This window comes from Orcinus orca, chromosome 4 (genome assembly GCF_937001465.1).
Source record: "Orcinus orca chromosome 4, mOrcOrc1.1, whole genome shotgun sequence".
Taxonomy (NCBI): Eukaryota; Metazoa; Chordata; class Mammalia; order Artiodactyla; family Delphinidae; genus Orcinus; species Orcinus orca.
Window position 1 is genome coordinate 107090178 of NC_064562.1, and position 27885 is coordinate 107118062.

A 27885-nucleotide genomic window follows, 5' to 3' on the forward strand; every position below is an offset into this window, starting at 1 on the left:
TCTGATTCTGCCCACGTGTCTGTCTTCCCTGAAATTACCTACCTGCTCCCTTTCATCCAGGTGAGTCGAGGATATCATTAAGATCGAGCCCATTCTCCTTTCATTTCTTTAATCTCTGCTTTCCTTATAATTGTTACTGCACAAAATCTGCTCTGCTATTCTGTTTTTTGCTTCCACTGTACTTCTTGCATCTCTTCTTTTAAGTAAAAGCTTCTTGAGCACAGGAAGCATGCACTAATGTGTATTATCCATAGCATATATAGCACCTGTCCCACTGAATGTAGGATTTCCTCAGTACATCGTTGTTTAATATGAAGAAATACATATAGCAGAGTTACATGATTCCCTGAGAAAAATCAAATAACTGAGTAATAGGAATACTAATTTATAAAAAAATAATAATTCGTAATGATATTTTATTACTTATAAATCACTGTGATAGGTACTCCCATTTTATTTTTGCCACAAATATATGAAGAGAAAAATGTTTATAACTTTCATTTACAGATGAAGAAACTGAAGGTTAGAGAAATTAAATGACTTCCCAATATTGTTCTGTCAGCATATTCTAACTAAATGTTTAGGCTTTATTTTAAGTCCAAATCAGATGGATAATAGATGAGTTGAATGACGCTTGAGAGATTGGAGTAAACACCCTAGCTTAGCTTGAGACTTAGTCATAAATCATGTTATTGCCACCTATAAATTTTTAAGTATTTTTCAACATTTCAACATGTGATTTGGATGGTATGAATTTTTACTTTTAGTTTCTTTTTGTTTACTACTGAATGAATAAAATTATAAAAGAAATACAACTTTTTAGACTTGTTTTAAATAAAATGGTACAAACATGGCTTGTTGGTTTCAGTGTTTGGGTCAATGACCAATACTGCTACTCCAGTGTTTACATGTATATCTGGCAATAGCCCTTATTCTGACTCTGAGGATTTTGAAAGGAGCCAGATAAACAGCACCCCCTTTTACTCCCACCTTATTCTGAAGGAGTAAGAACTAAGATAAAGGAGTGGGAGATGGAGGATGTGGTGTGTTAACGTGGTCTGTTAATGATAGAAACCAGGTCAGAGGCTGTAGCCCAGTGTGAGAGCCACATGGTCCTGCCGACTGGTCCAGAATTAGGGAGTCTCTCAGTCAGAGGTGATGCTGCCCTGGATGGTCGCCAGCACATAGCATGGGGAGGGTGGTGCTGCCTGGGGAGCCTTAGGCTTGGAAGAGCACAGGAGAATCCTGCTCCCTGTGGGCAGTTTGCTTCCAGAATGACAACAGAGAGAAATTAAGCAGAGCAGGGAAGTTATCCTTTCCAAATTTACCATTCAGTTAAGTCACTTCTCCCCAAGGAGGGAGGAAGTGAGGGTCAAGTGTTGCCAAGATGATTTAGTGAAGACAGAAATGAAAAGGTGGGAAAGAGGGACTTTTGCCTAACACTGGCCTCTTGGTAATCTCCAAATAGAAAGTGTTAGTTTTAAGAAGTAAAACACACATGGATTGTTAATTTTAAAGCCACTTCTAATCAAAGTGCGTGAAAATGTTCATGGAGTGAGTGTACAGTGTGTTAATATTTCCTTAATAGAAGTGGATTTTTTGTTTCTTTGTTTTCATTGCATTTCAGGGACCACTGTTTTCTATCTGGGGACCCCTGGGACCTGAATATCCAGGGTACTTAATTCTCATGCAGATTCCGTGGTTCTATTTTTACATTCACATCTTGGGACTGGGCCTAGAACTTTGCATTTTTAACAAGCACCCAAGTGATTGCGAGGCAATTTAAATTTATGGAACACTAATGTAAATCTGAGTTATCAAAATCAATTTCCATTTTTTAAAAAAACTCTGTGTATGTTCATTTTCAGTAATAGTTTGAATTGTTGCCTTTGATGAGTTTTGGGACTCTTTCATTTTTCGCGGGAGATAAATGTTATTTATTTCTCAAAACCACAAGTGTCTTCCAAAGTCTCAGAAGTTGTGCCTTTATGCACAAAGAGGATTTTGCATAATCTGTGGTAGAACATGGGGGCAGAGGCTTGATGGAATTGAATCCCTTTTTAGTGCACAAAGTTTTTTTTTTTTAATTTGAGCTATCACAGATTTTTTTAAACATTTATTTATTAAATGATACCAAACATAAAACCAATTTGTTATTTTGAATTTTGTGATTTGCCTTGGGAATTATCATTGAAAAGCTAATAAACATAAACTTAATTTTTACTGAACTTTTAAAGTTCTATTTTTTCTTGAGGCTTTTCTTTGCCTGAGAAATACATTGTTATTTATAAAGTGGAAAAGCAATGAAAAAATATTCCTCAGTAGTCAAAATTTATTAAGTAAGCAAATGTTTAAAATCATTCCTTTTCCATGAAATAAATTACACCAAAAAAAGAGCAGACTCTCTTTTCAAAAATATAAAAAGTCTCCCATATGTGTGCTTCATAAATGTTGTCTTAGTCCATTTGGCTGCTACAACCAATTACCATAGACTGGGTGGCTTAAACAACAAGCACTTATTTCTCACAGTTCTGGAGGCTGAAGTCTGAGGTTAGGGTGCCAGCATGGTCAGGTTCTGGTAAGAACCCTCCTCCAGGTTGCAGACTGCCGACTTCTGTCTCCTCACATGGTGGGGAAAAAGCCAGCTAGCTCTCTGCCCACTTCTTGTAAGTGCACCAATCCCATTCACGAGCGTTCCACCCTCATGACCTAATTATTCCCAAAGGCCCACAACCAAATACCATCACATTGGGATTACAGTTTCGACATATAAATGTGGGGGACTCACTAACCTTCAGTCCATTGCACGCATGATCAGAAATCTCTGAAGTCTCCATGGGGCCTTTCCTGATCCTCCCATTTAAAACACATATATATGGAATTTAAAAAAAAAAAATGTCATGAAAAACCTAGGGGTGAAACAGGAATAAAGACACAGACTTACTAGAGAACGGACTTGAGGCTATGGGGAGGGGGAAGGGTAAACGGTGACAAAGCGATAAAGAGGCATGGACATATATACACTACCAAACGTAAGGCAGTTAGCTAGTGGGAAGCAGCCGCATAGTACAGGGAGATCAGCTTGGTGCTTTGTGACCGCCTGGAGGGGTGGGATAGGGAGGGTGGGAGGGAGGGAGACGCAAGCGGGAAGAGATATGGGAATATATGTGTATATATAACTGATTCATTTTGTTGCGAAGCTGAAACTAACATACCATTGTAAAGCAATTATACTCCAATAAAGATGTTAAAAAAAAAAAAAAAAAAAAAAAAAAACTGCATGCCTCCTACCCTTTCTTCCAAGATTATCTGATCGCCTTTTCTATTTCATTTGTCCCCATAGTGCATCATTACTTTCTAATAGACTTCATTTTGTTTATGGTCTATTTAGTTTTTTATACTCTTGGGTAGTTCACTACTGGATTCCTAGCCCCTAAAATAGTGCCAGGACTTTGTATTGCTCAATACTGGTTGAAGGAATGAGCACATTTTGGTCAGAATTTCAGTGGATTGTAGCCCCTGCTAGATGGAGTTCTTCTCAGGATGAAGATATTGCTTTCCATGAACCCCCATTCCCTTCACATATACCTGGGGTACCACTCCCTGTGCATATGGCAAAACTTTTTCTGAGTGAAAAATTCACTGCCAGACAGGTGCACATAGGAGACAAAAGAGGAACTAGAAGCCAGTGGCTCCATGACCAGGTCACAGGAGAGCCAGCTAATGGAGTTTTCAGTGAATGAGAAGAGCAGATTCTTTATTGCTTCCCAGGCTGTACCTAGTTATGTCAAAATGTTTCGGAAGATAGTCATTTAATACAAACCTAGCCAACCATAGCCACTGTTCCTTACCTGAAGTCTGTTTTAGAACTCTGTAGGGTATAAATATGTTTACAGATACTCTTAATTCCTTATAAAATATTTTAGGAAAATATGTGGAAGTTTATTGAAGAAACTCTGATTTAGGATTAAGGGGGCCTTCAAGCTCAGTCCCGGAACACATACTTTCATCATATGTGCTCCTGTTTCATCATAAGTATTGAAGAACTGATAAAGAACCATGCAAAAGTTAACACTTTAGAAGTACTTATTTATTACGGAATTTCTTCATCTTTTTTATACATAATCACAGTGCATCTACTCTATGCTTGACATTAAGCAAGACATGGTGATATTAAAAAAGAAATAATGCAAATATTTAACAGAGCCTGGTACTATTCAAAGCATTTTGTATGTTACTATCTAATTTAATCCTTGCAATAACACAATAAAGCAGATATTCCATTTTCTTCATTTTACAGATGATATTGAGGATTATACCCATGGTTGCACAGCTGTAGAACCAGGGTTTGAGCATAGTCTGTCTGGTTGGAGAGCCCATTTTTAATAACCATATAATGATGCCATTAATGGTATGGTTTCCTTCCTAAAGAGTTCAAGATGGGAAGAGATACATAAACAGAAACATCATAAAATGTGATGAAAGGGATGTGATAAAAACAAAAGACAAAGCAACAAACTCTGTTTACTGGAGCTGGGGAAAGCTTCAAAGAGAGATAGCATCATAGGCTTTGAGGGATGGCTAGAAGTTTTCCAAGTGAAGGAACAAGACAGACTGAAGATAGAAGGAAGAGGAATTTTAAGAATCAATCTCCTTTTTGAATTAGTTTATACTGGTTTTCAGCAGTTCCCATCCATACTCTTTCTTGCAGATACAGTTTGAGCATTGTGGAACCAATGCTCAAACTTAACTTGTGTTCATTTGTAAATAAACCTAAGAGTCACTGTCTGAAACCATAACAAGTTAAATGCTAAGTGTATCCTTATAGGATAGCCATTGTAATAATAGAAGACAGTGAATACACAGTGCTAAATATAATTACTTAAAAGTACAAAAGTTACTTTGGCTGCCGATTGTCAGAAGCCTAGAGTTGGACCATGTCATCCATTTGGCCTTGTGACTGTCCTCTTTTATGCTATTCTTGAAATAATGGTCTTAGTGCATGTGAGATATACCTTATTTTAAATCTTTCTTTCCTCTTCAGTGTTGTCAACTAAACTCTCTACAGCAGGTAGTAAATGGAACCTTTCCCCTCTGGTCAAAGTAATCATTTAGAGATTTCTCTAGACCTACTGATTTCAACATGTTCCATCGTGGTTGGATTTCAGTTTTGTTTGGTATCCCACAGCTGTGAAGGATTAATCGCCAGGACTGTGTCCGGCAATGTTAATCTTTTCATAGGCTGTGCTTGTCCATCACTTACCTCCTCTAATAAGGTGTCTGCAACTGCTGATATTCATGCTGGTGAAAATCAACACAGCTCTTCCAGGCGCTGTTTGATGTCAAAGACACAGAGCAGGACTGAGTACTCTTATTCTTCCTGTCAGCTGCACATACCAGCTAATTTAGCTTAGATTATTTTAGAGGTTTGCCTGTCTCCCAGATAGCTCTATTGAAGGGGTCCTATAATAAACACCTAAGAAAGATACTGCTGCTTACTTCTGCAAATAAATGGCATTTAAGGAATGACTGGTCCAAAGTCTTACTTTCTTTCTCAATTTAGTTGATAAATCCACTGAGATCCACTTAAAGGGAAACTACACTTCCTGTGTCCTCTATCAGTTTTTATTATAGAGTAAGACGAAAAAAGTCTGTACTTATTCCTGCCTCCAGAGGAATTTGTAACTTTCCTTGTTTACTCAATCGTGTGATGTTGTTAGAAAGGACAGTGGGTTTCTTTTGCCCTTTGAATTTAGTAGAAATCTTTCTTTTCCATGCATTTCTCCGTTCAGCACCCTATTTTCCACAGGAATGAGCACGGTGGTAAGTTTTGTAGATGTTACATTTGATTTGTGTTCTTCTGAGGAAGAAGTTCACTGGCCATTAGGAACCCCGCTACCACATCCTCTGGGCCATAAAAGTGGGTCTCCTCAGTCTGGTAAATGTCACATGGATCCTTCCTGTAACACTTCCATTAGGACGTTTTAAACGCATACTGAGAAAGGTTACTAAGGCAACCGGAGGCCCAGGTAGTAGCGGTTTGTGACAGGCTGATGAAATGTACAACTGTAATCTTTGACTGGCTCAAGGATTAGACTCCTAATTTCCTCAGAAGATAAAACTGAGCCACATTTTGCAAGTATTCTTTTATTTTTTTAATTTTTAAATTTTTTTTTAATTTTTATTTTTTTAACATCTTTATTGGAGTATAATTGCTTTACAATGGTGTATTAGTTTCTGCTTTGTAACAAAGTGAATCAGCTATACGTATACATATATCCCCATATCTCCCCCCTCTTGCGTCTCCCTCCCACCCTCCCTATCCCACCCCTCTAGGTGGTCACAAAGCACCCAGCTGATCTCCCTGTGCTCTGCGGCTGCTTCCCACTAGCTATCTGTTTTACATTTGGTAGTATATATATGTCCATGCCACTCTCTCCCTTTGTCCCAGCTTACCCTTCCCCCTCCCCATGTCCTCAAGTCCATTCTCTACGTCCGCGTCTTTATTCCTGTCTTGCCCCTAGGTTCTTCAGAAGCATTTTTTTTTGGTAGATTCCATAGATATGTGTTAGCATACGGTATTTGTTTTTCTCTTTCTGACTTACTTCGCTCTGTACGACAGACTCTAGGTCCATCCGCCTCACTACAAATAAGTCAATGTCGTTTCTCTTTATGGCTGAGAAGATGTGGCACATCTATGCAAGTATTCTTTTAAGAGAGTCATTGGGCAAACTCTTGCCTCCCTCCCTTCCTTCCTTCCCTGCAGGCTACACCTCTGAAAGGATCTGAGGCTAGAAATCAGAGACTACCATGAGAATCTGAGAATAACCAGAAACATCTCCTATACCATGTGCAAATCAGACCATTCCTTTTAGATAATTCTATATTCTGTTTAGTGATTTAATTATAGTTATTAATATTATTGATAGGCAGTGCAATTAGTGGATTTTCAATACCTATAATAGTACCCCAGAAGCTTCCACATGCATCTCATTATTTGCCTCCATGACCCTTTATGGCAGGAAAGGCACGGATCAGTTATTCCATATCTGAAGATCATGGGCGATGAAGGTCTTGGGGAAGAGTGTAAACCTGCTGCAGGTCATGTGGCTGATTAGTGAGGAGGTGACTGGTCCAGCAGCAAAACACGGGCTTTGAATCCAGACAAACCTGATTCAGTCTCTCTCTCTTTCTCCCTCTTCCCTTTCTTCCTTGCTTGCTTGCTTTCTCTTTCTTCCATTTAAAAATTGGGACACTGCTAATAAACATAAACATACACCAGAATTATTGTGTGGCTAGGGTGAACTTTAATGTATATAAAATGTTTTTATATGATACATGCTATGCAAATGTTAGTAATTATTTCTGTTACTCTGACTTCTGTTAGGTACTCTTTTCACCATATTGTTCGTTCTACTCAGGTCAAGGAAAAACTGTCTTCTCAAGCACTTTATAAACTTATATGTAGTGGTCACTGTTTTTTTACAGGTGTTATGGTTTACTTCTTGCTTTTGCTGCTAGGAAGCTCAATGTCAGATTTAAAACCCACGTTGAATAATTGCATACTGACTAAAAGCATTATAATTCATTTCTTTATATTTTTGACTCATCTCTCACTTTTAATCTATTATTTTATTCTTCTACAGTGAATATACATTTTTGAACATCACCTCAAATGAGGTGGGGAAACATAACAAAACAATAAATACATAATAATAATGATGAAGTCAGAGCAAACTTTTAAAGGAAAGTACTCTGAATTTGTATCCATTTGACTCCTTATGGAGGTAAAAGTTTATTTGCTTTTAAGTATAACTTAAAGTAAATAATAACTAATGTTTATTGAATTCCTATGTGACACAAGGCACATCAAGGTTCACTGAGAATGTTAAAAGCAGATCCTCACCAAAAAGTTTGCAATCAAATTTAGACATGTATAAACATGTATAGACATGACGTGTTAGATGTCTGAAGTTGAACAATCATCAGAAATACACAAAGACACATGGCACAGAAACTGGTCGTATACTAAATGAGTTTTGCTGAGAAATAAAAATGTAAACCCTTAGTTTACACCCGTCATTCCATTCAAAGAATAAGCACCCAATTTTGCATTATATTCTTCCCTTTTTCTCTCTGGTAAAATTGGAATAATGAAAGGAGGATGTTACTGTATTTAGCATAAGAAGCTAGTGTCATCCCATAGATGTCTGAATTTAGGTAATTTCTCCTTAATGGTCCTAAGTTTCTATATTTGTAAAATGGAATTAGGAGCCCTAAAATTTCCTTAAGCTATAAGGTGCTTATCTCAGAAGTAGCTTCACGTCACCTCTCTCTCAAGTGATCAATTATATTTATTCAAAAAAAAAAAGATTTCACCTTATGCAAGAAAATTGCAGAGTAGATGATAAGTAGATTTTTTAAATTTCTTGCATAGAGACAGATAGAAAATCATTTTATCAAGTGTAAAGATTGCTAGAGATGGAAGTGGCCTGGAATTTCTCTCATTTTACAGACGAGGAACCTGAGCCCCAGAGGAATTGAGGGAATTTTACAAAGTCATCTCTAGCTGCAGATCTGGTGGCTGACGTCTTTCAGTACTTAGCATGATATCAGCATCTGTTTACGGAAATCTATTTTCCAGATAAGGGGGGAAGTAGGAACCTATTCTGCTTAGTTTGGGGGCAGACTTCATATTAAGAGCTATTTTAAGGGACAAAAGCTATATAGATTAGGGTTCAATTACAGACAAAAGGAATATTTTATCAGAGTTAAGAGAAAAGGATTTTAGTACCAGGTATTATGTGGCTTACAAACTAGTTGGAAGGGCTTGAAGAACAAGCTCTAGGAAGGGCTTCTAGGAACAACTCTCAGCTCCCAGCTTCATCCCACGTCTGCCATGGTCAGCATAGCTGACCACTGCAACGTGGGACCCCATATTCAGAAGCTGTGATCTCAGAACCATGCTGTCTCTGCCCCAGCCTCTCCCCTTTGTTCCACATTCAAGTGAAACCAAAATATAGATCTCTAGCTGCAAGGGAGTCTGGATTAGGTATGGCGAACTTTCCCGTTTCTATAACAAAGAGTGACATGCCAGAAGGAGCTTGAAGTAGATGTTAAATGAGACAATCCAGACCATCTTCTGAGAACCCAATAGAGTGATAAATAATAGGATTAGGGGACCCAAACCATATCATGTGAGGAATAATATGACAGGGGTGACAAATAGATTTCATCTTGCTAGCCAGCCCTAGCTAATTGGCTGCCAGGAACACAGAATTGAGAAAGATTTGAGGGATACATCTTGGCCCAGCAGGATAAAGCCTGGTGGCTGATTAGTGATGTCTGCCAAAAGTATGGGTGTGAAGTGATCAGGATTCTCTGAATGCCACATACACCCGATAAATTAGTTGCTGCCTGACCAGCTTGGTTTACAGATTATTCCGTAAAGCCTGTGGCACTCTTGCTGTTTTTGTTGCCACTATTTAATTATATCTTGATTGACTTCTTTGCTTTATCATGGTCATCATGCTTTATTGAATAAAAGCAAGCTATAAATTATTTGAGGATTTAATCATCTCTACACCCTGCACAGTACTTGATGTACAGTAAATTCATATCTATTGATTTGATTTTAAAATCTCAATCATTCCATCAAAAGATGGAATGTGTTCAGTTTGCACAAAATATCATATGTCATGGTCTTAGGCTTAGTGAAACCCATGTTTTTAAGGGATCTCCCCACTCCCCTGCCAAGCCTCCTTTAGAAAAAGAGCATGTTTTGTCCGCATGTACAGAATCCTAAGAAGTCAATTTGGAGCAACTTAGAAGGTATACTTGTTTATGGACTGTGGACTCAGTGTATTACTTGGAGCCCTTCAGAATTTTATGTTCTTTATATCTCTTTTTATCTTGAGCTCCTGTGTTCACTTGAGCTGATATTTGTTCATAAAGACAGCTTTGCTCTCAGAGTATGCAGACATATATCACGTAGAATGGATGTGCATAGACCTTTGAAATGGGGATGTTGATTTATGATTTCTGCACAATGTTTTCCTCCAATCCTGCACAGAAGGGCTGTCTGTTTCTTGAGAAAAACACAGGAAGTGTTCCATGTGTCTCCACGTGCTAACCTGTATGACCTACTCTAAGAAAAGCAAAGCCTGAATCACATTTCTAGGAGAATAATAATCTGGGCTGATCCATTTTTGGTGATTGATAACAACTCTCTTTTGATAACTCTTCATGAAGAAGACCAAATTGGGGGGAACAGTGATAAAATTAGAGTAAGCATACATGGCTTTGGAATACAGGGATGGATCTCATTAACACCATTCATTCATTCGGTAAATTACATTGTAATTATTATATACTGTACTTATTATTTATTATGCACTTTGCTAGGTCCCTGTGATATGGAAGTCTCAAGTTGCAGCTGGTCATTAGGGGTAAAACAGATAGATGCTATGAAAAGGAGGAAGTGCAATAAATTCTGCACAAGGCATTATGAGGCTCTCTGTGGAGAGACATTGAAGCCCTGGGAGTGGATGACAGAGGGGGAAGGTAACTCATGCTTTGCTGGCTGAAAAAAAGACTGTTGAGTCAAACAGACAAAGATTCAAATCCACCCTTCACCATTTAACAGCTTTGTAACCTTGGCAAGTTACACAAGGTCAGGGTCCTCATCCCTTAAGACTGCTGTGGTATTAAATCAATAATTAATTTTTTGATCTAGTATAAAATTATTATGAAAGATTAGTAATTCAAAAGTGGTATGACGTCAGGTAAGGGCAAAAATTATGCTTTCTGTTGTAATTCAATTCTAAATGGGAAAATAGTCTCTTAATATATCTGAACTTTATATGATTTCTTATAGCTTTTGAACATAGAGTTTTTGATTTACTGAAATGTACTTCTTGTCAAGATTTCTATTACTAGGTGGTAAAATTCTATATTTTTGAGGGTCGTGGCCAGGGAAGAATAAAGGTAGTAATAACTTTAGTACTTTATATTGTGATAATTGAATTCTTAAGTAATAATATCACTGTCACTGTATAAAGGAGTTTTGAGATGATAATGAAGGAGTAATTCTAAATTTGAATAATAAAATTAAATGCCCTTTGCTCCTTGAATACGTCAATCCATGAAAATGGTTAGCTATAATCTCTAACTTTTTTTGTTTTTTTGTGAATCACTGTCATTTTGAGAAAAAACATTTTGCAATAGATTATAGCTAAAACATACTTAATTTTATAATCTCAATCTCTTCTATTGTTAGGTTTATCATAGATAAATAATAAAAACGTAAATTATGTTTTCTTTCTTTTTTCTTATTAAGAAATGTGTTTGTATTACAGCCAGACTTTTCATTAATAATTGATCAATTGTACCTATTTATAAAGTGCCCACACTGTGACAGGCACCCAGTCACCTACAGGAATGTAACAATAAGCAAAGTATATGTTTATTATTGTTGCTGTAGGAGAGTCGAGTTTGCTTCTTAACAAATTTACTATGTATTTTCATAAAGGAAGGAAGGAAAGAAACCTGGGTCCCTCTGAGTAAACACTTTTTGACTGCTCAGTTTCCAAATCCATTGTGCTATCTTCAACTACTTAAATAATCCCAGACTCTTCTCCTCCCATTTTCTTCCTTCTTCCATCAGAAAACTAAATTCATTAACTCAATAAAACACAGTAATGCAGGCCCAACACTCAAATGAATAGAATGTATTGTTAATCTGGTTTCAATTACATTGAAACTTGATTACCTTTAGACAGTAGTAGATGATGCCTATTCAAAAAGGTGTATGAGTGTGTTTGTGGGGGGAGGGAGAGGAGAGGGTTAGTATTTACTCTTCAGTTTGGAAGGAAACTGCTTGATCAGAAGCTGCTAGTTATTTGAGGCTTAAAAAAAAGATCATATGCTTAATCATTTCTAAAGGATCAGAAGTTTTCTCCTCAGTATTAATTTAATATTAATTCTAATCACATTTGCAAGGATTTTGAAATAATTCATCTAACACTTTACCCAATTGATTCAAATAATTAGAATTTCCCAGATCAATTGTGTATCAGTCAGCTCAGGCTACTATGACAAAATACCACACATTGGGTTGTTTAAACAACAGGCATTTATTTTCTCACAGTTCTGGAGGCCAGAGGTCCAACATCAAAGTTCCAGCATGATCAGGTTCTGCTGAGGGCTCTTTTCGTGGCGCATAGGTAGCTGCCTTTTCCCTGCATCCTTTATGTATGCAAGGATAGAGAGAGAGAGAGAGAGAGAGAGAGAGAGAGAGAAAGCAAGCTCTCTGGTGTCTCTTCTTAAAAGGACACTAATCTTATCAGATCAGGGCCCCATCCTTATGACCACATTGAAACTTAAGTACTTCCTTCTGAGACCCCCATCTCCAAATATACACTGGGAGTTACAGGGCTTCAACATGTGAGTTTTAGGAGACACAAATATTTCAATCCATAACAAATAGAGCCCCATATCACTTTAGAAATGTAGTCCATAAAGGAGTGTGAGTATTTTGAAATGAAGAACAGAAAAGAAGTAGAGCAAAAACAAAAGAGAATGCAGCAAAGTTATGCCCCTTGCATTTAATGTTAGTTTTCTTCTTGAGCATTCTGGCATCAAATTCATCTGGGGAAGTCAGTTGGTTTTGTAAGAGTCCTGGAGCAAAAAGCTGTGATTGCATTAATAACTGCAGTATTTGATTCAGGGGCTGTAATTTCATTGGCATCCACATCACATGCTTCTCCACTGCTTAGAAAAGCTAAATCTGTGAACCTACAAAGGGGAGAAAGTTTCTAATGGCAACACACTCGCTTGCACAGAGTATTGATTGCATCAACTTGGAGTTAAATTACCACCAAAAATATAGTTAGATCTCTCCTCAATGGATTGGGGATTTTGATTGCAGAATGGCTATGAGTGGAATGTCTTCCAATATCAGAAAACAACAATGTAGATTTAAAGGAACAAAGACTTATTCACTCTAGCCAGGAAATATGGACAGAATAAAGTATCCACAGCAAAGGAACCAAATGAAACTTTGGGCAACTTTCTCACTTTCTACTCAACATCATAGCTTGAAATCAAGAGAAAAGGCAGAAGGTAAGAAGGCAAGGAGCTGAGATAATAGGGAGGCACACTAGCTAATGCCTATGGATCTTCCAGGTAAAGGAAACATTTCCCTAGATATCTCCTTCCCTGTTGGAAGAAGAATCAGTATTTCAATTGGTGGCGGATGAAATCTGCTTCACCCAATTAGTGAAGCACATGGGCAGAAAGCCCAAAGGAAAGACCCCATAGCCACAAAAAGTCTGTTAGAGTAATGTGTAGGGGACTTGGTACTATTTTTTTAACCAGTGTAAACATAATACTTTCCACTCGGGACTTTTGGGCGCTACAAAAGAAATTGTGACGGGATGTTTCAGGATTCATAAAGGATTTTTTCAAAGTGGCCCAAATTCATCCTCACTCTCTCTTCCAAGAAATCAGAATATTATACTCTCCTTTATTTGAGACAGCTATGAGGAATAATAGGAAAAAGGCCACATTTATATGTGCTCAAAACACACTGCCACCTGCCACCTGCCACCTGTGTGACCTGTGGGGAGTTACTATCCCCCTCTGACCTTCAGTTCTTACCATACAGAGACCTGGTAGGGAGTCAAAGAGACAATGCAGTTAAAGGGCCTTACACACAGCCTGGAGTATGTGTTCTATAAAGCCCAGAACTTCCTTCTGTCAGAAAAGAGATCTTAATAGACAAACTGACACTAAGGTATTGATACTTTATAGATTACCATTCTCAGGAATATTATCATTATTTAAAAAAAAAAAACTCAGGAGAAAACAAAGTGGGTCAACTCCAATAATGGTGCTGATGTTATTGAGAAGAAGACAAAAGGGTTTTCCTGTTTCCACTCAAATAATAGGCCCCCACTTCTCCTTGGAGGACCCCCAGCCCTATCTCCCAGAGAGCCACATCCTGAACTGTAAGTTTAGGCAAAGCTGTACCAGGCAGAAAAACTGTTTCCCAGGGACTGTAATTCTTTTCCTTGGTGGCTGCCATGCTGTGGAAGCATAGTGAAGATTCTCCCTCCAGCCAGGTGGGGTGGGTGACATCTTCCACTCCAGGATAGAAGAGCCCACTCAGCGCTAGCGTGGAGAAGAGAAGCAGAGATGAGAGCTGAGAACCAGGCCCTGCCAAGTCCAGCCTGTTATTTGAGTAGGAGAAACGCTGAGTTTAATTAATTGAAAAATAAAGGTCATTGTCAAAGCAAGCTAGAAATGAAGGACCTTGGTCGATACTTATTGAATTTTGCTTACCTGGGCTTTTCAGCCTTCCAATATTTTATTGAATCAAACTCTCTTTTACTTATGACCTGCTTCTGAGATAAGTCCAGAAATAACCAGTAACATGGCAATATTGCAAATAAATAAGATCCAATTCTGGAGCAGGAAAGTGAACCATCAGTTGCTTTTGGAATTCTGGCATTGCCCCAAAATCAAAAATTATTTTTCTTCTTCTTCACTTTTATGTCTAGCCTTCTTTAATATGTTTACATAGCACTTACTATGTTGCCTCATTTGATCCTCAGAACAACCTTGGAAAAGAGAAGAGTTAAGGGTTTATCGTCCCATTTTTCCAAATGTGTAAACTGAGGCTCAGAGAGCTTGAAAAGGACCACTCTATTACTCTAGTAATCCAAGTTTACTGGGAGCATTTCCCACCAGGCTGGGCCTTTTAGGATCAAATCCAGATTCATGTGGGTAGAGACTAGATAGAGAATAAATTAGATTATGAGATGGTGCATGCAGTTGGCACAGTATCTGGCACACAATGTGTCCAGTACAGACTAACCCTTATCAATGTCATTGGGTCAGTGTTATCTCTGTGATTATTTCTTCCCATCCTAAAATAAAGTTGAGACATCCTTGCCCCTTGAGACTTCTCTGTATTGAGGTTATTTTTATCAACAGCAATAGCTATTTCTTAACTTTCTATTGAGCAGGAGGCAGGATTCTGGGAGGATGAAATGATAAAGGATCAGCTCAAGTCCTGAAGGCGCTATACTTCAGCTGGGGGTGGCGGGACAGGGCAATGAGGACTTAAGGTCCAGGAATAGCACTCAGAGTAGTGTGAGTTAGCGATGCTCATGGAGACTTGATATCAGAGGAGAGGGGCTTTGATCTGATCCCTAAAGACTAAGGGCAGCTGCGGAAGCAGAGATGAGATGTTGGTACCCCAGAGAGAGGCCCAGACAAGAGGCTTGTGTGGTTTGCAGCATCACTTGTCATCCATGGGAGGCCCACCTCTCAAGATTCTTATCCAGTACAGCTGGATGGAATCCTCGTATTACATGTAACAAGTTCTGTAGTACAACAAAACAGAGTTGCTCTTGGCAATGGGGGACCATTGATTAAGTATCTGGTACTAATTCACAGAGATGAATCAAACTTAATAAGAAAGCCAAACGCTCATCCTCACAGAGACACAGTAGCTGACATGTAGTAAGTGTTTAATAAACATCTGAAAGGAAGAAGGGATGGAAGGTAGAAATAAAGTGAAGAAAGACACTACTGTTCCCCTGCTTTGAGTCTATTAACCTGTGCTGCTATGTTGGGATTCTGAGATTGTAATTTCTACTCTTAGGTAAATCACCGGTTGGATGGGCAGTGATACCCTACTGCACTCAGACTGATGCCCACACCCCTGACCATGACCCAGAAGGTGCCTGTGAACTAACTTAGATCAGCCTGTCTGACCTCATCTCCTCCCTCCTTTGCTCTCACTACTCTCTGTTCTTTGGAGCACCAGCATTGCCTGGGAAGCCCTTTCCCCTTGTCTGCGCACAGCTTCTTGTCCTTAAGATTGAATTTTCATCTCAGACCAGCCCCCTTGACCATCCATTCATAAGCAGAACTCCACCCCCCATCTCTGTGTTCCTCAAAGCACTTTTTTTTAACATGTAATACATTTTTTTCTTTCTTTTTTTTTTTTTTTTGGCATGCCTTGCGTTATGCAGGATCTTAGTTCCCCAACTAGGGATCAAACCTGGGCCACCTGCAGTGGAAGTACAGAGCCTTAACCGCTGGACCGCCAGGGAAGTCCCCCTCAAAGCACTTTTTGTGACCCCAAGTTGTCCTGGTCATTTGTTTGCTTTTCCATGTACCTCCCTCTCCACCACCACCACTGGACCATCTAAGGGTGGGATCCTTATGAGATGGTACATGGACTTGATCCACTGGACTTGATCGTGGCTGTGTCCAAAATACCTAGAACAGTGTCTGCCATATAAATATTGATCAATAAATATATGTTTCGTGAATGGCTGGATACTGTCAACAGAACCCTCCTCCCCACCTTTGTCTTCTTCCTCTTCTCCCAATCTTTTTATTTTCCTGTCTCTTTCCCCTCTAAACCACACTTGATTTTAGTGGCTCTTGGGAATCAGAAAAATAAAAAAGCTGCCCACCTCTCCCCTGTAGTCTGTCCACCTGAGCTCATGCCCTGAGATCTAATACCATTGCTATAAAGCCCCGTGCTCTCAGGCTGCTTTGTGGAAACACATTGGTGAGGCCCAGAGGGCCCATCCATTTTAAGAGCCCTTCTGAGATTTAAAGGAGAAAGGATTCTTTTTTTGGCAACTTGTCTGAGAATTAGGTTACATTGTCAATTAAGTAGGGCAAAATTTGTCATATGTGGCCCAGTTCTGCTCCTAGAACTCGTGCACGTGACTGCATGAACGCGCGCACACACACACACACACACACACAGAGTCTTCGAGGATTCAAGTTAGTTTGATTTGATATAATGGCACACACATTTGTTTGCTTAATTCTTTGGCATTAGTCAGGTGCTTTCACAGATCATCACATTTTATACCAAGAAAGAGGTAGGCAGTTGTGAGTACCCTCATTTTACTGATATGGAAACAAAGGCCCACAGAGGTTCATGATAGTGCCAAAAGTTATACTGCTGAATCAGAATCCTGGAATCCAAACTGGATTCTGCTGTGGGATGTACTGGAAAGTCATTTGGTTGAAGTTCAGTTTCCCTCCCTGGAAAATGAGGGGGGTTGAATGACTTCCAAGGCAGGACTTTCAAACTTCATTGTGTCAATGGATCACCTTGGGACTCTTGTTGAATTGCAGTCCTGAATCAGCAGGTCTGGATAGGGCTTGCTACTCTGCATTTTTAACAAATATTAACTGCTCCCAAGTGATGCACAAGCTGCTGGTTCATGGACTCCACTCCAAAAAATGAGGCGTTAGAGAGAATCAGATTTTTGGTGGATGAAGGTCCTCTGAGATTTGCAGGCACATGGTGGTAGAATTGGAGGAGCACGATCTAATGAACTTCAATTCTGAGGATAAGATTCTCCTCAGGTGCATCCCTATTTGAGCTGAGATCTTTGGAAAAGTCACTTAGCCTGATTGAGCTGGTCCATGGAGATCTAACTGTATCTGAAAGAGGCAATATATAATTTAAGTTTAGCAAGGAAGGGGGGTATTTGGCAAACAAAGGCTTTGAAAACAGAATTTTGAATTCCCCAGAAGTAGGAGGCATTTATACATATGAATAAGTGACTGGAGGTAGTCCCCATACTTTCCTGACTTATCTTTGTCTTGGTTTATCTTGGGAGGAAGGCAGAGGAAGGGTTACCTGGCAGTAGATGAGTAGCCTGAGGCTTAGACAGGCTCCTCCTCTCTGCCATCTGTAGTCTTCCTAACACTCCCAAGAATATATCCTTATACATTTGATCCTAGACTGGGCTACTAATTAAAAACACCAAGAATTTGACCAACTGAGGCAATAGTGCCTTGTGGAGCTTGTACAGGATCTGCCTGCCTAGCCCTCATTACAGAGCTGATGCTGTTTCTTACATGGTCACATTACCATCCCTCTTTAGTCCTACAGTGTCACATAGGGAAGGAAACACAGGCTGTTAAATCAGACACCTGGGGTTCAAATGAGAGCTTTGCAGCTTATTAATTGCATGACCACTAACAAGTTATTTTTCCTCTCTGAGCTCAGTTTTCTCCTCCATATAATGGGATTAATAATCCATCTGGGGACCATTAAGGGGACTGAATGTAAAGTGCCTGGAATAGTCTCTGACCCATAATGAGCATTCAGCAACATAATGAGCAGTGAACAGATCAGCTGCAGGAAGCTGCAAATCAGTTGTAGTAAATTGCAGAGCAGAGATTGGAACCTCAGCTCTTAATCACTAAGATATTGCCTCTGCCACAAATGGTAGCTTAGGCTATAAATAGATGCTCAATATTCATAAGGAGAGACTAAAGCATTACAGGGTGTGCACTGGTTGGCATGCATGCAGCTGTTTTCTAAGAGCGTTTGTAGCTGAGGCTCCACAGTCCAGTGTCTAGGCAGCCTCTTGTCTTCTGACGAACTGAGACCAGTATAACACCACTGCATTTCTCACAGAATATATTCAGTTGGTTCTATTTGAAAGGAAATGTTATCATAAATGTCAGCATAAAATGATTGAAAAAAATTATAAGTTAAACCAAAATATAAATGCAAGGCTACATCTGTACTTTGGGATTTTATTATTCTTTGGGATTTTATTATTCTCATAAATTCTCATTATTCTTAAGCATATTGATTCTGATTCATGGTTGAAGTCAGTAACCTCAGGCAACATATATAAGCTCCTCAGAGAAAATGAAATAGCAGATATTAGCTTTTATTATGGACCCATCATCACTTTGAACAAGTTACTTAACCCTCTCTAGTCTCAGTTTCCTTACTGAGCACTGTGGATAATAACAGCCCTACCTCATAGGGGTATGGTGGGGACCAAAGGAGATAGTATAAAGAAAACCTCTGGTACTGAGCATGCTCTCAATAAAGGGTAAGCGTTAGGGTTGCTTCTGCAACTGTGCTAGCTTTAGGAATCTTCAGAGATGCAATATTGCATAGACTGTGCATTGGAGACCAAATTATTAAGTTTACTAGCTGAAGTTTACTAGCTGAGAGCCCCATGTGAGTTCCTTCAGTTTCATAAATCCCAGTTGCTTTATCTGGAGGATAGGGGTAGCTCATCCTGTCTTATAGGTTGTTTAGGATGGGGAAATGTGACGGCTTTTATCAGATAGTTTGCTCAGTGCCCAGAGCATAATTCTTAATTCTCTCTCCACTCACCCACCACAGCAGCAGTGGCCAAAGATTGTAATGATGGGAGGCAAGCCAGAGAGCCACAACCAAATATTCTCAACTGTGCATGCAAGTCTCCTGCCTGAGGTAGCCACATGTTTGCTCCCTCTCTTCAGTGAGGTCTCTTCTTAAATATCTCTTCAGAGAAATGTTAACCACCCATTATTACTATAGTGGGTAGCCAGGGAAAAGCAATGTCCAAACCCTACTTTCTTTCTTCATAACACCTGTTACTATAGGACATCACATTATGTGATGATTTCCCTACTGTAAGTCTTCCCCCACTAGAAGGTAAACTCCATATGGGGCCAGGAACTTTAGCTGTTTTGTTCATTCTCTTTCTTCAATGTCTAGAGCAGTACTTGGCATATAATAGGCCCTCCACACATACATTTTATTGTTGTTTGCAAATCTGCCTGGGGTGAGATCTGCATAAATCAAAATAATTCGGGTTCTAAGTCACTGTAGAAATGGTCAGATGTTAGTGTTTCAAATGAAGGATGAAAGCTCACTATATTTTTTCTCATATTTTTATATACTGGACAAATAAAATATTTCTACCTCATTCTCTGGATCATGTACTCTTTCCTGTTTTGTCAACAAGCCCTGTTTCAAAACTAGTAACAATGGCATTTTAAACACAAGAATATATAACATTCTTTAAAACAGTTAACCTTTCCATCTGACATTTCATTGGATGTCTAATTAGCAGTAACATTGTGTTGTTTGCCATCTTAAACGTAACAGGTCCATAAGCCTCAAAAAACTAACCTTGCTTAAATAATCAGTCTTCATAATGAGAGAATTTCTAGCTTTAACGTTCCTCTCCTTTTGTCCTTCTTTCTCCATCCCTTTGACCCTGGAATGTTCCATTTGCAGCTTTCTGTCTGTGCTAAGCTTTCTGTTAAGAATATCTGTCTTTAATAACTTTTGCTTTGAGGTAGGGTTGTTTTTTTTGGTTTTTTTTTTTTTTTTTTTGGCCAATTAAGAAAAGTTCATCCAATTTCTAATTTCATATAGTCAAGGACAAAGCTTTGGCAACCAGTCAAGCAAAGCAGAAATAAGTTCATTATCCACGCAGGAAAAAAAAAATCATATCATACTCGCTTTTATTTTATTTTACTGACAACCTTACTTTTGAGAAGCCCTATTTTCACTATTCATGTTAATATGAATTAGAGAGCATGCAAATACTTAGAATATTCAAACATTTATTTAGTTCTTTTAGGCTTTTCTATCTAGTCCTTGCATACCACCTTTAGATAGTGAAAAGGAAAATCAAATTATTGTGCCGGGTATCTTAAAGGCATCAGCTCATGTAATCTCACAAAATTCCAGTAGAGTAGCATTGTTATTCCTCTCGTAAAAGGAGATGAAATGAGGACCAAGTGGTTGAGAAACTTGCTCAGTGTCACCAAGTCGTTAAATGCTTGATGTTAGGATCCAACGAGACCACCTCTAAGCCCGTGTTCTTTCCAGAATCTTGCCCTGCCGTCCTACAACAGGCAGGCAGTCCATGTCCGTGTTTACTTCTAAAGTTTAGTCTTTGGTGGAAGCAGAACAACATGAGCAAAGGTAGGTCAAAGAAGAATGAGAGAAAGAATGATAAGAACACTCCCCTAAATGAACAGAAATCTGAATATACTTCATAGGAAATGACTGCCTAAGAAATTTATTCCCTAAGCTTTATATCCTGAATGCTTAAAAATAAGGATCTGAAGAAAGTACTCTTCCCATTTATTCATCAACCTCTGAACATGAGAATCACATCTTATCCTTGTTTTTCATGGGAAAAATAAAAGTTAAAAATAAAAATTTAGGACTCACCTCCTCAATTGTCCATTTAATTTTTTTTAATGTCTATTTTGTGCCTGGCACCTTGCAGGATGCTGGGAGCCTCCAAGATGAATGAGATACAAACGATTCCCTCAAAGGGCTTCCAGGCTGTCACAGTTATAAGAATTATGGAACAGTTAAATGACAGCTATACTAATTGGTCATTATAGAAGTACTGAGAGATGGCATATAATTCAACCTAGGATGGACAAGGAGGCTTCCTAGGAGACTTGAAAACTGAGCTGTGTTTTAATGGACAAATGAAAAATAGCTGATTGAAAGTAGACATAGAGGAGCATTTCAGGTCGAGGAGATCATTGTAAAACCAGAGGCACATCATTCTGAAATAATTGATGAATACAGGGATCTACATCAAGGGCAAATCATACAATTGTAAGAAATAAGTTTAGAAGTGAAATGACGTAGTTATTTTTTTGCATCTTCATGGAGCATTGCTTGGGGTTTACATATGAAAAGACTAAAGCTAGAGGTAGGGAGGTGAGTTAGGGTGCTGTAGCACAAGTTCAGATGTTGATAAAAGCTGGAACCAGAGCAATGGTCATTGAATGGTGTGTAAAGAACAGATGGAAAGAGTAACCAACAGATTCTATAAATATTTCAGAGCTCAAATTAACAGCAGCTTGTGACTAGTTGAAAGTGAGGTTGAGGATGGTCAAAGATGACTCCAGATTTGCCTTATGGGTGACTGGGTGAAGACAGTAGTGCATTCAATTCAGATAAGAAGAAAAGATGTGTATGCTGTTTAGTGGAGAAGATCAGAGGTTCAAATTTTGACATCTAGCATGGAGGGAGACAATGAGAACTCTAAGAGGGTCTGCCTTGCAGGCTGTTAGATGAACAAGTCTTAGCATGGAGTTGGCAAATGAGGGCACAGAGTTTGGAAGTGATCACTCTAAAAAAATGTGTCGAGTGAGGTCAAAGATGATGTAATGCATTACAGAAATATTTAAGGATGAGGAAGAGTAAGAAGGACTGGTGAGAGATTTAGGGTGAGATATCAGGAAACCTTAAAGATTCCAGAATTTTCAGTATCAAATGTAATAGAAAGTTCAGTAAGTGATCTTAAAATAATTCATTGAATTTGCAGATTAGGGGATAGTAGATGAGGTTGTTGAAAACAGTTTTGCTAAAGGGGTGAGGGATGGAATCATTTCTGGTTGGTCGAATGGTAAATGGGCAATGAGAAATTGGAGAAATAAGCATAAAATAATATTTCAACAAATTTCCACATGAAGATTAGGAGAAGGAGGTGGAAATTCAGCTCTAAGGATCAGAGTCATCAGAGGCACATGTGCCTTTTGTTTGTTTGGGGCTGGACTAAGCCACTCAGTAAAGAAAAGCAATAGAAAGAATGTGGTACAAAATTGGAGAATATGGAAGGGAAATTTTGTTTCTTTGTTTTGTTTTGTCCTTATGTTGAGATGTATGTCCCAGAAGTCTTACATGGAAAGGGTTTGGTGGAGAGGCAAGTTGGAGGAATTGATGAACCTGTGAAGGGTTCAGTCTGGGCAGGAATTTAGACATAGTTGTATGAGAAGAGAGTGGAAGGGGCTAGTTCTGTGTGCAGTGACCAAAGACAGTAGGGAGGAGAGCCATAGTCAGAAAGATCTACTCTTAAATATTATAACTCAAAGTCTAGTCATTCTGGTGCCTCAGTGATTGAGGACACTAGCCATCACAGAACAGTGGCAAAGCCTGATAAAACGTAAAAAGGATCAGTGGTGACCTTGGTTACATGGTGGTGACAAACACAGTGGTAGGAATACAGGCCACATTCAATTTGGCTTCATGAAATATGACTAATCTCTGAGCCCATCAGTTCAAAAATAAACACACAAGCTTTCTTAGGCTCCTCCTTATCTTGCTTCTCCTGATTCAATGTCTACCTTTAATTGAGCAGTGAACTTATACTGAAGTATTAAAAATTGAAAAGTCTTTGGTAATTTCCCCTTGCATATTGAAAATAAATTCTGAATGATCAGCTAAAGGCAAGAAAGTCAACCTGCATTCTGATTTTCCTATGATGGTTTCATAAATGCTTTTTTTCCCAATTTCAAATGTCAGATTCTTTCAAAAAACTCTTTGGGATCACCTTTTGCTAGTGCCCTAAGCATGTGCTTATGAGAAAATCCAGCACCAAGTAAAGAAATTCCCTACAAGTCATGCAAGTGTCCCCCCACTCTAGGTGGGTGTTGGATGTTTCAGCACCAAGCCAGCCCTTACCCTCAAGAAGGCTTTTACCCCTCTTCTTTCAAAGCAGCAAAGCTGTGCAAGGGAGTAGAGCAGACCCCAAGAAGAGGACAACTTTTTCCTTCAGCCAACAGATTAATCCGCTGAACTGCCTGCCTGAGCCAGTGCTCACATCGCAGAGTATCCACAGGGAAGGGGTAGCTATTATTCATGTTTGTGATCTGCACTCTGTTTTAATAACCGTGGTTTTATTACTAGCCATTTTTCAGATACCAGCCTTGGGCTAAATTTTAACTATTTTGCTTTACACTGGGTAGGAAGTGGTGAGGGATTAAAATATAAACGAGACACACGTTTTTCTCCAATTGCTTATGAACTAGTTCATGATAGAGACATATGCAAATAATAGGGGAGAATAAAGAGATGAGTGGATATAGGTGGGATAATGGGCAATATTGTATGCAGTCTGAATACTGACCTTTTTTGGTGGAGAATGTGGGCATCAAAAGTACTGACTTTTTTTATTGGGGTATAGTTGCTTTACAAGGTTGTGTTAGTTTCTGCTATACAGTGAAGTGAATCATCTATGTGTATACCTATATCCCCTCCCTCTTGGACCTCCTTCCCACCCCCCACCCATCCCACCCTTCTAGGTCATCACAGAGCACCGAGCTGAGCTCCCTGTTCTATATAGAAGGTTCCCACTAGCTATCTGTTTTGCACATGGTAGTGTATATATGTCAATCCTAATCTCCCAATTCATCCCACCCTCTCCTTCCCACCCTGTGTCCACATGTCCAGTACTGACATTTTAAACCTCTACCCTGTAGATTGGAACATTGGGGTATTTTTCATACCTATTAGAGTACAGAGGATAGAGTAAGTATTTAATAAATATTTGTTGAAGAGTGAAAATTACTGTAGATTCATATATATATATTGGTATATACATATATTAATGTCTTTTTGAATGATAAAAACTTTAGGACAGGATTTTTTTAAAAAAAAATAAATCTAGGTAATCTCAGAAGCTGGCATAGAAGAGATCCTGAAAGAATGTTTGTTAAATGACTGAGTGATTAGAACAATCTACTCTAAAGCTATTCCTATCCTGTGGTTGTATCAGGTAATCCTACCTAAGTCTAAGGGGTAGGTATCTGCCCGCATGGAAAGAGAACTCTTTGCTGCTATTACAGGCTAAGGACGGACTTAACTTGGGCAGCACCTTTCCCTTGAGCACCTCCTTGTCTTCTGCCAGAAGATTGATTATAAGGCATGGTGAACTTTGTCATCATTATCATCATTGCTTGAAGACTTGCGAGGGTGCCAGTGTCCGTACTAAATATCTTTTTAATTAAGTTAACCCTTAGAATGACAATTCTATGAGGTGAAAATTATTAACCCTAGTTTATATGTAACACAACTTCATCCTGTGTATGATCTAGGACCTGCAGGTGAGAAACTTAAGCGCTTGTGTTCCGGCTTTCTAGTTTATGATATGGGAATTATAACACCTACCTCATTGGGGTTCTTATGTAAATTAAAAATTTTACATGCAAAGTAGGCATGTGCAAGAAAACACTGTCACATACATTGTTGCTGCTCACTAAGTGGTGGGGGTGATGATGGTGATAGCTATGGCTGACTAGCAGGTAGCTACTAGTTGAGTATGACTGGTTTACAGAAAGTTTGAATAGATTGTGGTGGGGAAGAATGGGGAATATTGGTTGATACAGGATGAAAAAGGTCTTTAGAAACCCCAGAAAGAGTTTTTGAGTCATGGAAGCTTCTTTAGGAGTATCTGTGGAATATCTTGTACTTATAAAAGAGACCATAGTTTATCTCAAATATTGGAGAGCTGTTCAAAACGGTTATGCAGAAGGGTGACCTAATAAGGTTGTTCTTGTTGAAATTCCCTCTAAGGCAGTGTAGGGAATGTGAATGGGGAACTTGGACAGAAAAATGGCCTAAATAAAGGCAGTAGAGTAGGGATAGAGATACCTTGGTAGATTTTTAGGAAGTAAGACTAATAGATTTAGAGATTGTTAGGACATGGAGGTTTAGGCTGAGCAAGACCTAAGAGCCTAAGATGATTTCTAGTTTTCTAGGTGAGGACCAGGGTGAGTATTTGCAAGAGCTCAGAGCTGGCTTTAAGAGATAATTATGACTTCCACTTTGGATAGATTGAGTTTGAGGTCCTATGAGCTACCCAGATATCTCAATGACTTCCTCATCTTCTCCATCTACCTCTGCAATCAACATTCCTTAGCCTCTATAGTGGGTGGAGTAGTATCTCCTAAAAATCCATGTTTATCTGGAACCTGTGAATGTGACCTTATTTGGAAATAGGGTCTTTGAAGATGTACTCAAGTTAGGATGAAATCATATTAGACTTGGATATATCCTAAATCCAACCACTGGTATCCTTATAAGGAGAGGGAGATTTGGAGACCCAGAGACATGCAAGAGACAGAAACACAGGGAAAAGCCATATGAGTATAGAGGCAGAGATTGGAGTTATGCTACTGCAAACCAATGAATGCCTAGAGCCATTGGAAAGGGCAAGAAATGATTCTCTCCTAGAGCCTTAGAAGAGAGTACAGCCTTACGGACACCTTGGTTTTAGACTTCTGGCCTCCAGAACTGTGAGGAATTAATTTCTGTTGTTTTAAGCCACTAAGCTTGAAGTAATGTGTTACGGTAGCCTTAAGGAACTAATACAGCCCCCTTCCCAGCTTTAATTTTCTCTGTAGCACTTGGAACCACCGGATAATCTATTTATATTTTTAATGTATATAATGTACATTTTTCCTAACTAGAATTTAAGCACCATGATGGCAGAGATTTTTATTTTTTATTTTTTTTATTTTTTTTGCGGTACGCGGCCTCTCACTGTTGCAGCCTCTCCCGTTGTGGAGCACAGGCTCCGGACGCGCAGGCTCAGCGGCCATGGCTCACGGGCCCAGCCGCTCTGCGGCACGTGGGATCTTCCCGGATCGGGGCATGAACCCGTGTCCCCTTCATCGGCAGGCGGACTCTCAACCACTGCGCCACCAGGGAAGCCCTCTTTATTTTTTTAATCCACTGTAATATCTGCAATACCTTGTATTGCAGTTGACCCTTGAACAATGGGAAGTTGGGGGCCCCAACCCTCCAAGCAGTAAAAAAATCCATGTATAATATATGGTTGGCGTTCTATATACCCAGTTCCCCTATATCCTCAGTTCATCTGTGTAGGTGGATGCAACCAGCCACAGATCATGTATTACTCCTGTACTTACCTATTGAAAAAAATCCATGATGCACCAGTTCGAACCTGTGTTGTTCAAGGGTCAACTGTATAAGTGTGGATTAAAGACAGAAGCAAACCAATGACAGAACTGCAAGGAATATGAATATTCAAATTTAAGGGCAATAGAAATAAGAGGATGCCCAAGTGCATGTCGGGAAAGAATGGCCATGCATTTGTGAGAGGAAAACCAGGAGGATATGGTGTCAATAAATCGAAAGAGGGGAGAAATTTAAGGAAGGAGTAGTTCCTAGTAGCACATGATACAAAATGATCTAGTAAATTGAGAAGAGATATGGAAATCCTTGATGAACTTTAGGAGAGAAGTTCAGGTGTGTGGTGGCCTGAACTTCTGGTATTAGATGGGAGCAGGTTGAGGAATAAATTGTTTTATTTTGCTAAAATATAAGAGGCCTAAATATGCGTGTACATGAGGCAGGGAGGGGGTCAGGAACAAATGGATGGGGGAAAATTAGCAGAAGAGAAAACCAAGTTGATCTATCTTTTGGACTCTACTCCGTTTACATCATAACGTCTTAGATTTGCCTTCTAAATTTTTCATCATTTATATAGCAAGTGTCTTTCTTGTGTATATTTTCCATACTTACTTCAAACAAGTGCTTGTTTCTGATCCCTTAGATGACATTCAACTTTACCAAACCTTTCCTCCCCTAAATGCACATATGCAAATAGAAGGGTAGAAATGTATCCCATTGATTGGGGAGAACCCGTGATCAGTGTGACCAACCATTCGGTTTGTCTGGGGCTGAGGGGTTTCCTGAGACATGAGACTTTGAGTGCTAAAATCCTGAGAGACCACAGACAAACCAGGGTTGGTGGCCACCCTACTCACGAACATTGTTAAGTAATTTTAATTCAGAGCTGGCTAAATTTCTTCCTTTTTTTTCTTTTTAGCTAGACATGGTATCTAAAGATTTTGGGAAAGGAAGGACTGGAGAGTCAAAATCAGTATACTTCTAGCCTAAAGCAACAGTTGTTTGGGTTAACATTTTGAACATTTACTAATGTTGGGTCTGCCAGATCTTACCTTGAAATTGTTGTTAAAATATCAATATCGTGAATCGTGGATAACCTACTTGAATCTATGTAATAATCCAACTTCCGTGTCCTTCCTTTAGAAACACATTCGTAAAAGTATCCTCTTCAGTTAGTGTACTGTTGCATGCCCCTTCTGTGGATTTCCAAACATTTTTGTTAACTTAGAACATCATACTTATCAGGTTGTATTACAAATATCTATTTACTTGTATTCATCTCCCACTAGAACATGAGATTTGATTAGAGAATTACGTTCTATGCTTACTAAGCACTTAATAAATACTGATAG

The 27885-nt window shown here is 39.0% G+C and overlaps 1 protein-coding gene and 1 long non-coding RNA gene across 5 annotated transcripts in view; one reads left to right on the forward strand and one right to left on the reverse strand.

The window, feature by feature from the left end:
- Positions 1 to 27885, forward strand: part of KCNIP4 (potassium voltage-gated channel interacting protein 4) — a 1200268-nt gene that overhangs the window by 981047 nt on the left and 191336 nt on the right. The gene's annotated exons all lie outside the window — the stretch shown is intronic.
- On the reverse strand, positions 16922 to 27678 carry LOC125964176 (uncharacterized). Its single transcript, XR_007476836.1, has 2 exons — positions 27635 to 27678; positions 16922 to 17484 (listed from the first exon to the last, which is right to left on the reverse strand). It is a non-coding gene; the product is annotated as an uncharacterized LOC125964176 (long non-coding RNA).